The sequence below is a fragment of the Physcomitrium patens genome, chromosome 6 (genome assembly GCF_059467195.1).
Source record: "Physcomitrium patens ecotype Gransden chromosome 6, ASM5946719v1, whole genome shotgun sequence".
NCBI lineage: Eukaryota > Viridiplantae > Streptophyta > Bryopsida > Funariales > Funariaceae > Physcomitrium > Physcomitrium patens.
The window spans coordinates 20,255,391-20,268,337 of NC_143415.1; the positions used below are offsets into that span (position 1 = coordinate 20,255,391).

The 12,947-nt window shown below is 31.9% G+C and overlaps 1 long non-coding RNA gene across 1 annotated transcript; it reads left to right on the forward strand.

Annotated features, from left to right (window-relative positions):
* The first annotated feature begins 6,351 nt into the window (after positions 1–6,351).
* LOC149989203 (uncharacterized) lies at positions 6,352–8,823 on the forward strand. The gene is made up of 2 exons (XR_016503505.1): positions 6,352–8,140; positions 8,347–8,823. It is a non-coding gene; the product is annotated as an uncharacterized LOC149989203 (long non-coding RNA).
* Positions 8,824–12,947: the final 4,124 nt, after the last annotated feature.

The following is a 12,947-nucleotide window of genomic DNA, read 5'->3' on the forward strand; positions in this document are numbered from 1 at the left end:
GTTAAAAGGACATATATTAAATATTAAAGTAGAGTTCACATTAAAAGAGATTTTAAGAATTACAAAGAAAGAATTTTATGATGTTATTATTGAAAACATTGAAAAGAAGAAACAATTAATGGATAAAACTGATAAATATCATGCTATTGATGTAAAGATAGATAAGAATAAAGAAAATATTTATAATTATTACAAGCAATCATCAAGTAAAAAGAATGGTTATAATTAACGAGTGCATTTTGAGGATTATAGTGATAAGGAAACAGAAGCCTTAAGCCATTATACTTGAGAGTATTGAGTAAGGAAAACTACAAAAGTATTGGTGAAGGTGAAAGATATAGAAGAACTAGTTGTTGCTTTAACTGACCATGGTTTTGAAATAAAACTTATTTCTAAGGATCTTTATAAGAAGCAGACATGGCGAATTGATGTAGAACATGGATGGGCAATATAAGCAGCTAATAACATATGAGATGAATTATATAGAGCTTATTCAAATCCAAATTAGAATTATTACAATAGAATAATATTTTTTTATTTAAGATACAACATCTTATCCAATGATTTTAAGACAACCATATATTTTGGCAATACAGATGGAAACAAAAATATTTTATAATGATTCAGCCTATGTACAGATACATAGTGAAGATGGAAGGAAAAAGATATAATTTCTAATTATGTCTCCTAATTACAAAAAAAATCGAAATAAGTTGAGAGAGAAACCATTGCCAAGAGTTATTGAAGAGTTTAAGGATTTTGGAGAAGCACCAATATAAAATTGGATTATAGAAGTATAAAAAGAGATATATTTTCAGAAGATGTATGTATCTTTAATATAAGTTTTATTAGCATATTTGAAGATGGAAATATTACATACAAAAAAGTTGAAGATATAATATATATATATATATATATATATATATATATATATATAGGTTAGGAGCATTAAAAGATGATGAAAAGATTTTAAGTATTTTTGAAGGAAATAGACTAGAAGATTCTTTGGAGTTAATTACATCTATTAAATTAAGAGATGATGATAAGATTGTAGAGATTCATTCAAAAGAGGTTTTTTCTATACTTGAATATTTTCAAGCACCTGAAATTATTATAGAGAAAATATTTAAAATAATAGATAAGAAAATAAAACCTGTTACTAGACTTTTATTTGAAGATTCTATGGGACAAATAGAAGAAGCATAAAAAGAAGAGAGTTAAAGAAATCCAAAGAATATTGGATATTAATTTACAAATGAGACTTTTGGAGAATTGAACATTGGATGCTATGATTTCCTATTATCAATAGGAATTGAATATTTTAAAGAAATGCTTACAAAATAAGGTAAATCATTTACCTTTGGACTTCATAAAATAAGATGTATGGATTCTATGGTTATTTTTATAACACCACATATATCTGAGAACTTAAGACTAATTTCTAAACTAAAGGCATACTTACCTAAATTGATAGAGTTATTAAAAGAAAAGATGCAAATAAAGATTTTAGAGCCTTTTTTTGCTCAAAATTCTAATTGTTCATTTACAATGTCTAAAAAAAATAGATCATTATATTTTATTCAAGATATGCAGCCAATAAATGTAATAATTATTAAAAATATAGATATATGATTTTTAATAGATGAGTTTATTGAATCATTTGTAGAAAGGATAATTTATTCAATGGATGATTTATATTTGAGTTATAATCACTTTCAACTTGTATATGGAAGTAGAGATCTAGCAATAATAAAAATGCTACTTGGATTGTTTAAAATATATACTCTTCTTTAAGGTACTATAATCTCAGTTGCACATATGATGAATGAGATGAACAAGGAATTAAGAGACTTCATTCTTGAAAAAAATATATCTTTTTTAGATGATATTCCTATCAAAGAATACAAAGAAGGAAAAAAAGCTAAGACTTTAGATGAAAAGACGTGTCGCAAGTATATTGTTGATTATATATAAGATTGTAAAAAGATTTTATCTCAACTTAAAGAAGTTCATCTTACACTTTCAAAAAAAAAATCTACATTTAGAGTATAAGGAGTTGTCATTGTTAGATATTTGTGTAGATATTATGGAAAAAAGTCAGATCCAAACTAAGTTGTAATATTTGAAAGGATGAAAGATACATGTGATTCTTTAATAGAAGTATGTAGATTTTCAGATGCTTGTATATTTTTTTGTGTATAGATTTCTCATTATGTTCATATAATAGATTCTTTGTATAAATTATTATGTAAAGATTATTGATTTAAATGAAAAAAAAAGCATATTGAAGTAATATAAAAATTAAAGGTGTTATTATTGAAACCTCTAATTTTAAGAAGAATTGATTATGAATATAATAGATAAGTAATACTTATTGTAGATACAAGTCCGATTACTATTGGATGGATTATGGATTAAGACAATTCAAGTCGAAAAAAATTTGTAGTTCAATTTAGAGCTAAAATTTTAAATAATTATCAATGTGTATATTTGCAAGTCAAAAGAAAAATATATGAAGTTTTTTTAGCTATGAAAGTTGAAAAAGATTATTTGATTGGTATAGTGGTAGTAATTGAAATAGATTACTTGCTATTATTTGAAATGATTATTTATTGTTCAATATCAGATATTACAATATTAAGATAGATTGCTTATATAAAATTGCTAAATCCAAAATTTAGATATAATATAAGTCAAGAGAATTTGATAGTGGGCATATTATCTCAAGTACGATATAAAAGAAAAGAAAAGATGGTTAAAGACAATGATAATATTGGATCAAAATTCTATTTAGTATCAAATCTCAGTAAAGAAGAAAAATTTTTTTTGAAGAGATTTGTGAACGAAAATTATTAGATATTGGATATTATTTGAATATCTTCACTAAATAAGAAAATTAATTCATAAGAAAATTTAAAATAATAAGAAAAAAGCATATGAATTTTTTATTTAAGAAGGTTTTTTATGAAAGAGACCAAAAAAAAGGATTGAGATGCCACAACAAGTATTAAAAAATAAGGAAGAGCAACAAAAACTACTAAAAGGATTTTACAATAGTTTATAGGTAGGACATAAGAAAGTTTGGGCTACTTTTGCTAAATTCAAAGAACAATATTGGTAGATAATTAGGTATTGGGATATGCTTTTATTTGTAAAATCATAAAAAACTTGTCAAGTATATTCTAATATACAACATTGAGATGGATTACATCCAATATATCTTTTGGCTATTCATTTTAAATAGGTTGTTGATTTAGTTATTATGCCAATTAGATTATGAAAAATAAAATATTTGGTCTTGGCTTGTAATGATTAATCAAACTAAGTAAAAGGTAGAACATTTAGAAAAAAGTCTATAAAAAAAAAAATTAGATTTTTGCTTGAAGATGTTATTTACTGCTATGGATGTATAAGAAAAATCACTACAAATTATGGAGAATTAAATGTACAAGAAGCTTATGAATTCTTTGAAATATGTAAAATTAAATTTTTATTAACTACTTCTTATAATTATAAAAGAAATGCAATAAGTGAATGTAGTCACCTGCCAATTGTAAAAACAATAGTTAAAGCTTATAATAAGGAGATTAAAAAATGGCCTTGAATTTTTCTATATGGATTGTGGGCCAATTAAAAAATCATAGTTTAGTAATGGAATATATGCCTATTGAACTTATAACAGGTCAAAAACCTATTATGTCAATTAAAAAAAATATATTTACTCGGAATGTGCTACCATAGAAAGATGAATTGATAAGAGAAGAACTTTTAGCTATTAGAATTCAATAACTTGAACAAAAACTTGAAGATGTAAAAATGGTATTAGAAAGATTAAAAAGAAAAAGGTTAAAAAATAAGACATTATTTGATAAGCAACATTGATTAAAACCTAAGACAATTGAAGAAGATGATTGAGTTTTGATCTATAATAGTAGCTTGGACAATCAATATAGTACTTTAAGAAAGTTTTGTAAGTAATAGTTTGGACCATATGTCATAATAATTATTTATGATAATACAACTTATTCATTACAAGAATTAGATGGAACAAGGTTAAAAATACTAGTTGTAGAGAAGCAAGTGAAGATATTCCAACAAAGACAAATAGAAATGAAGAAGATCTTCTTGAAGACATAAATCTTTTAAGACAAGAAGATGATTTTAATTTGGATAGCAAAAATGATGAAAAAAAATTGGATGAAGATATGGAGAATATTATATAAATCAAATAAGATTTGAATTATTTAGTATATACCAAAAGATGTATAATTTCAAAAGAGGTTAATATTGTATAAGAATACAATTATATGGTGAATATATATATCTATATATATATATATATATATATATATATATTATAGAAGACGCTAATAAAAAGATGTAGTAAAAAAATAATGATAAATTATAGAAAGATAATAAAAAATTTAGTCTTAATACTACTTTTTATAGAAAGAACTTCTATTTATTTTATAGAATAAAAAATAAACCAAATCAAAATAAATAAAATAAGAAATTGATACAAACATGTTTAAAAGAAAAATAACAATAAATTAAATTAAAAATTACATCAAATTACTAAAAATTAATATCCATAGAATATTAGTTATCAACTTCGATCAAAATCAAACCTTGAGGCACAAAACCATACACCTATGGTAACTCTAAGATTCTTTTGTAAATTGTTTCTTTAGGATTTTTTTATTATTTCTTTATAATTTCTTTAGAAGTTTTTTAGATTTTTTTTTTCTTTTATATAATTTATTTGAAAACTTAATTGGACTTGATCAATGTTTGATTATATTTTTTAAGCTTTATTCACAATTTATATTTGATTCTATTAGACTTGTTAGGATTTGTTACAAATTTCTTTTATCTTCTAGAGCCAAGTACCTTGTGTATTCTCAAGCAAAACTTTACATAATACAACTATACAAATGAAATGAGAGTTTACATGGATTTTTATTGAATCTTAATTGAGAGCACTTATTTGTACAAACTATTATTTGTACACAATGTACAAGGAAAAATTAGTTCTTATATTGATTATGTATATTGATAATATACTAATGGTATAAGGTTGTTTATTAAGTATGAAAATAAAAATCCTTTGGATTCAAGAGGTATAAAGCTTTATAAAAAAAAACTTTAGGTTTGTTATTATGCCTTATAAACGGTATAAGATACAATATTGTATTTATTTGTCAATACTTTGCTGAATATGTGGCATACCTATGTACTTTACATTGGCAAGAGATCAAGCAAGTATTTTATTATCTAGAAGGAATAAAAGATTTGGTGTTAAAGTATAGAGGCAAAGAAACAAGTTTGCAACTTGAAGGCTATAGTGATGTATATGAAGTAGGTTATATAGAGATGTACTATTAAATGGATGCTTATGCATTTATATTAGGTAGTGCAATCATCACTTGATTAAGCAAGAAGCAATCATTAATTTTCATTTCATCAATAGAGACAAAGTATGCAACTTTGGCTAATTCAACAAGGGAGATTTTGTAGCTTTGTAAAATACTTAGAAATTATGATATTTTCAAGCTGAAAAAAATCATCATTGATAAGGATAACCAAAATACTATTGCTATTGCCGAGAAGCCAACATATTACGGTTGTATAAAGCATTGGCATATAAAACATCATTTTATTAAGCAATTTGTAGAAAAAAGACAAATCAAGTTGGAGCATTGTCACACAAAGTAAATGATGACAAAGTCCTCTTCTTAGTCATAAGTTTTTAGCTTTCAAAGATATGTTAGGTCTTGTTTCATTAGAGAACTAAGTCCTACTTTCAAAAGAAGAGCATTGAATAGTACTATATGGTTTATATGGAAAACTAGGACTTGTTTAGGATATAACAGAAATTCCACAAAGTCCTCTCCCTTTGTTCCTGTACATTTGTGTTTGCAACCTGAACAAATGTCTCTATTTTGTAACAAGACCAGTTTGGCAGATTCTGTCAGCATTGGTTTCTCGAGGTCTCGTGTATTTTGCTCAGTGCATCGGAATCCGTGGCAACATTGGATTTAAACAAGGTTATTGTGATCAAGCTGCCAAGGAAAGGATGTTTGCAACCATCTGGCACAGGCACATCGTGAAGCTCTTGTGCTGATGTACGAAGCATGCAAGCATTCTGGCCGTGAGAGAATACGTGCCTAACGGCAGCTTGGCAGTTTTTTGCAACTGCACCAAGGTGGATATTCTTACTGTGGAACATGCGTTGCAAATTGCAGCAGGAGCATGTATGGTACTTTGTGCCGACCCCTTCCACAATCTTGGAAAGTACTCGAAATTCTGATGTAAATAACGTGGTCAAAGCAATGAGTTGGAGTTGTGAATTTCTGCGCTATTTGGTGTAGTAGGGACTGCAATATATGGAAGTGATTGATTTGCGTGTTATTTTTCTACAATGGCTGGCTCCTCGGGCCTCCTTGCTCCAGGTGACAATATGCGTCTGTGGTTTGAGTGCAACCATCACTGACCAAAAGCTACCCATGAGATGCCATGAATCCATGCTGCTTAATTCTCATGTTTGTGACTATCACTGATGACAGTATGCCTTCAGCACGCGAAAAGATGAGTAAAAGTGTTATATACAGCTTCGACTTACTGCTCACGGAGATGATGACTGAACAACGCGCCATCGATTCATTCGTGTTCGACGAGGGAACCGACCTTGTGGGATCGGTTCACAAAAAGTAATAGGTTGGTACAAGATCATGGACTCCGATTACGATAAGCGTGCAGAGGGAGACTTTTCGTGAACCCTTTGAATCGTCTATCAGCGCGAAAGGTTGTGTCAATTTTTAAAAAAACTGTACTCAAATCAGGTCTCCGCGCAGGCGCTGGCAAGGATGATGGCGCAGACAAGAGTGGCTCGTCAGGTGTAGATGTATTTGCATTGAAATAAACTACAAGCTGAGCTTATCATGTGAATCTTTCGGGAACTCAGTGTTTGACTCTTGTGAGCCCATGAGCGAGGTTCAATCGTGATAATGTTTTTGATGAATTACTAGTGAACTCGACGGAGACAGAACATTTTTTCTGCTAAACAGGGGTTATACATTGACGACGCTATGGTAATGAATGGCCTGCAGCGCTTCAGTTACTGCTGTATCTACATTGCAGCTGTTACTCGTCTGCGATTGTTGTTTAAACGCGATATTCTACAGTATAGAGTTGATGAATATGTATGTAACAGAAGCCTACATTAAAACCTACTCCAATCTGTCTGAGTATGTGCAGTGTGAGAATGCTGGAGCGGTTGTTCATGTGATCTCTTAAGTTTCTGCTTTGCATTGTGGATCCAATACTTCAATGTCTTGGGTGTCACACCTGGAGAAAGTCAACGATCGTGAAATATGTCAGTAATGCTTGTCATGAATTTACAGAGAAATTCTAAGGACATGCATCATTGCAAGAATAATCAGAAAGATGAAGCGATATGTGGAAGGATGTTACCAATGTCTTTGCAGGCCGCAGCAATATTTTCCTTGCGCTGGCCAAAGTTGGTCCATCCAACATGCTCTGCGTAGGCTTTCATCTTCCTTCTCTGCTCATCAAAGAATTGCTTCCGTTTTATCTCCGGCCCCCCTGGATGAGATCCTTGCTGGGCATTCCAATTCGGCGCAGAGGTTCTGTCCGCTTGTTGCAAGTTGTTGTGGTTGAATTGCAGGGATTGGGACCTTCTACGATTATCCGTTGTTCTCACGGGACTCACCACAGAGGATAGTCGGGCATGGTCTGGGACTCCCGAGAGCTGGCGCTTTGTTGAGTAGTCACCGCTGTGTAGAAATGTGGTCGAGGTTATCGATGGAGATTTTCATCACCGTATCAAGATCCTGTATGGCAAGATCGTCGGCACCCCGCGATGGATGATCTGTAGCGAGCAGGGATAAAGCTCGCCCTGTAGCCTCCATAAGGTTAGGCGAGACGGTTTCTGTTCTGCTCAGAGAGAGCTGCAGATCATCGTTGCTGATTCTTGGCGCAGCTCCATCGGCTTCATCAATGTTTTGCGGCTCATTGCCGTTGTCCCCGACTCCCACACAACGATGGTAGCGGCGGTGACAGCCACATGCCATGCATTGCAATGCCTCTGGTCCATCTCTTCCTGGATTGGCATTCGAAGGTGCAGCATTCTTAGTTTGAGCTTATGTGCTGCTATTGAGATTCTTTCGGTGTTGAATGTATGAATTGATACCTGCTTGAATGGAATTCAATACCTCGTCGCATGAATTCACCGCAACCATCAATACAGTGGTTGACACCGTCAAGTGCGTGGTTGTTCTGGCACTCCTTGCAGACGATGACGCAATGACCTGATTTTGGTTGAAGGTTTTGCTGGACAGATCTCTGATCCGGGGAGAACCCCAGGAAATCATCGTTAGCCAGCTGCCCTCGCAAACGTGGTGCTGTGTTTGTATTCATCCACTTTGCTGGGTTGTGATTATCACTCAGGTTGCCGGAAGTTTGATTCTCTCCGAGGTGAATTGGGTTGAGATCCCACCTGAACAATTTATTCGTCATTGTTGATTCGTCATTGAATTCGACTCATGAGACATATTGTATAGATTGGTGGACACACATATTGTATAGATTGGTGGTGTGCACCTAGCATGACGTCCTGTCGAGCTGGGCGGCCTGGATCCGCCATAACCTCTTCCTCCGAGAAAGCCTTGTTACAGGATGGCTCCTTGGCCGTTTTGTTATACAAATCACAATTGAAATAGGATGGCTCCTTGGCCCTTTTGTTATACAAATCACAACATTACTGACACAATGTAACATAACTACTTTATTACAAGAAAAGTATTACAATTTGTATCATTTTTCAGAACTTTTTCACCTTTTACTATCAATCACATGAGGATGTTATTCTTTCTAACTAATTACTTACTAGTTACTAAACTCCTACTAAAGAATAACTTCTCCATTGAGATTATAGTACATATATCACTCCTACTTCAATGAAGAAGTGGAGTAAATTCTAAGAGTAAGTAAAGGTTTGAATTTTTCTAGAGTCAAAGTCTTAGTGAATTGTCACGGACATACTCATGTAAGCCAGTAATTACATATATAAATAGGTAGAAGTAAGTAAAAGTAGATAAAAGTAAGTTAACTCTATAGTATTTGATATGAAAGCTTCTTAGAAGCTTCATAGACGCTGCTTTGACTTTGTAGGTGTCTTTAATTGACTTTTTGGATTAGAAACATGGTCAACAAGTTAGCCATGTACCACACATGTTGTTAGCTTGAAGACCAAGCTAACAATCTGGCCCACACATAGAAAAACTTGCCTTATAAGTCAAGGCATGTGTCTTACAAAGTCAACACATATTGAAGGTCTTACAGAATGTCGCCACGTAGCCCTTAGTTAGATAGTATATATAGAGACAAGAGTGAAGCCTTCTTCACTCTTGTCAACTTCTTTCTTGTTTCTAGTCAAGTTTCAAGAGTCTTCATGTTTTCTAGTCTTTAGCAATAGCCATTCCAGTTTCTCTTTCAATATACATACTTGTTTACTTATATTTTATTACCTTTCTTTGAATGAAGGCTTACTTGTCTGAATTATTTTTTCATCGAGTTCTTGTCCTTCACAGATTGATAAGAGTACACTTACAATATTAGAACTTTGTCTTTTCTTGATTAAGAGTAGATTACCTCTTTTTCTTGATAAAACATAAGCATATTAAGACTTGCGAATTACCTTCTTCTAAATTAATATTATTTTTAGTATTTTCTTTGTTCTCAAGTCCGTTCTCTTACTTGTCTTGAGTAATATTAGATTTTTTTTTCTAGGTATTATCGTGGCAAAGCTTATCGAATTGAAGAATGTAATGACACAAATGCAAGAACAGCTGAGGCAATTAATGCTTGTGTTGCATCAACTGAATTCACCAACAGAAGGAGGAACAAGAATAACAGAAAGTGGAGATGTAGAGATGGTCAGAGCTACCTCAACATCTACATCGAATCATATCCCTTCTCCCATGTTGGAACACCATTCAAATACTAAAGAATCAAGAATTGCCTTACTCAAGAAATTTGATGGTACGAGATCAAAGTTTTGAGGATTCATCAATCAAGGACAATTGACAATCGAACTTCAATCCCAAAGCTATCCAACTCCAGGATCACAAGTCAGGTTTATTGGAACACTACTTTCTAGTTCTGCATTATCATAGTTTTCATCTTTTTTTAAATGACAAGATCCAATATTAGATAATTTAGAAGCTTTCTTGGTGGAATTTCGATCTATGTATGAAGAACATGATACAGTTCGTGTTGCAACAAATAAGATCTGTATCTTGCGACAAGAAAATCAATTTGTAACAACATATGCTTCACAATTTTGACAACTTATAATTGATACCAAGTAGGATGATGCTGCACTCATTAGCCAATTCCTTTATGGATTATAATATGAGGTAAAAAAATTGATGCTTAATTTATCCGATCTTCAAACATTAAGTCAAACAATTGATTTTGCTATAAAATGTGACAATCAACTTTTTAAATTTCGATCTGAGAGTCATATAAGTAGGCCTCAACATTATTACAATTCAATGGCAATACCTACGTCTTCTCTACACATATCTTCAGAAGTAAAAGATATGCAAATCGATGCAATACATTTCAAACCTCTTACTGAACAAAAAAAGACTCGTCGTCATCAAGAAGGATTATGTTTATATTATGGAGAACCAAAATACACTGCTCAACACTGTCCAAAGAAACGAAACAACTACAAAATGAGGAGTATGGCTGTTAAAAAAGATAATATGTTGAAAAACGAGTTTGTCCAACTACAATAGGGACCATGCGGTTGGAACCTTGCACAACATCTAGTAAAAGTCCTATTCTCTCTTCAAAACCCTCTCTTTGTTTTACATTAAATATTATTTTAGGACCTAAATATTACAAAGCCTCTGCCTTGTTAAATTCAAGAGCCTCAGCGTGTTTCTTAGATGAAGAATTTACTAAAAGACATAGCATATTTTTAATAAAGAAAACTAAACATGTTCATGTAGAAGTCATAGATGGTCGTCTATTAACTTTTGGAGATATTACTCACGCAATCCTTCCTATAGAAGTAATAATCAATGGTCATAATAGCTTTGTAGTATTTAATATCATTAGATCTCCCTCTAATCCAGTCATTTTAGATTTATTGTGGTTAAAAAAATACAACCTTCATATAGATTGGATTTCTCGAACTCTTACTTTCTCTAAAAGTATAACTGCCAGTGTAGTTAATCAAATAGAGAGTCATAAGTCCAGTTCAATTAAACCCGTGTTTATAGGTGCAAAAGCTTTCTTGCATGTTGCTATGAAAGAATCACCATATATTATTTATACCACATCCGTTTCTAACAATGCAAAGACTTCATGTGACATTCCAAGCCAATATCAAGAATTTCAAGATGTATTTGAAAAAAAGAATGCGGATACACTTCCGAAACATCGTTCCTATGATTACTCAATTGACCTTCAAGAAGGAGCACAACCACCATTCGGACCAATCTACAGTTTATCACAAAATGAGTTGACTAAACTCAAGGAGTATATTGAAGAAAATCTAGCCAAGAATTTCATACGCCATTCTAAATCTCCGGCAGGAGCTCCAATTCTATTTGTAAAAAAAAAAAGATGGATCATTGCGGATGTGTGTTGATTATCGAGGACTCAATAAGATTACCATCAAGAATAGGTATCTACTACCTTTAATATTTAAACTTCTTGATCAGTTGAATCAAGCTAAGATCTATACAAAAATAGATCTCGAAGGAGCATACAATCTAGTACGCATCAAAGAAAGAGATGAATGGAAGACTGCATTTCGAACTAGGTATGGACATTTTGAATACAACATCATACTTTTTAGACTTACAAATGTACCAACAGCTTTTCAACATCTAATGAATGATGTTTTTTGAGAGTTTTTGGACGATTTTGTGGTCTGTTATCTGGACGACATCTTGATCTATTCTAAAAATCTAGAAGAACATGAACTTCATGTTCGTCATGTCTTACAAAAATTAAGAGATGCGGGACTCTATGCCAAGATAGAAAAGTATGTATTCCATACTACTCAAGTCGATTTTTTAGATTACATCATTTCAAATAATGGACTTATGATGGATCCTAAGAAAGTTCAAACTATTATAGATTGGAAGATTCTAAAAACAATAAGAGATGTATAATGCTTTATGAGATTTGCCAACTACTATCGGATCTTTATCAAAGACTTCTCTCGAGTTGTAGCTCTACTTACATGTTTGACTTGTAAAGACAAACTCAAATGGAATCAAGAAGCAGAAGTTATTTTTGAATCTTTGAAGACAGCATTTGTTTCTGCGCCAATCTTGTATCATATTGATTTTTTCAAAGCGTTCTTTATGGAAACAAATGCATTAGACTTTGCTCTGGGTGCGGTTATACCACAAATGAGAACAAATGACAAACTTCATCCAGTAGCCTTTCATTCAAGAAAATTCTCAGCAGTAGAAATCAATTATGAGATCCATGACTAAGAACTTCTTGTAATTGTGGATTTTTTTTAAGAATGGTGTCATTATCTAGAAGGAACTTCCATTCTAGTCACTGTGTATACGGATCACAAGAACCTCGAGTATTTCATATCAGCATGCATATTAAATCATCGTCAAGCTCGTTGGAGCATGTCTTTATCAAGATTCGAGTTCATCATCACTTATCAGCCAAAAAATCAACAAGGTTTATCCGATGCCTTATCTAGATATTCTTACCTTACACCAAAAGAAGGAGATGCAACTTTTGAGCAACAAAGAACGGTTCTCTTGAAGCCGGAGTAATTTCATCTTCGAGCAATAAAATCAACATTGACTGTTGATTTAACTTTTCTCAAGCAAGTCCAGTTAACTATGTCTTCAGACCCTCTTGTTTATGATATCAAG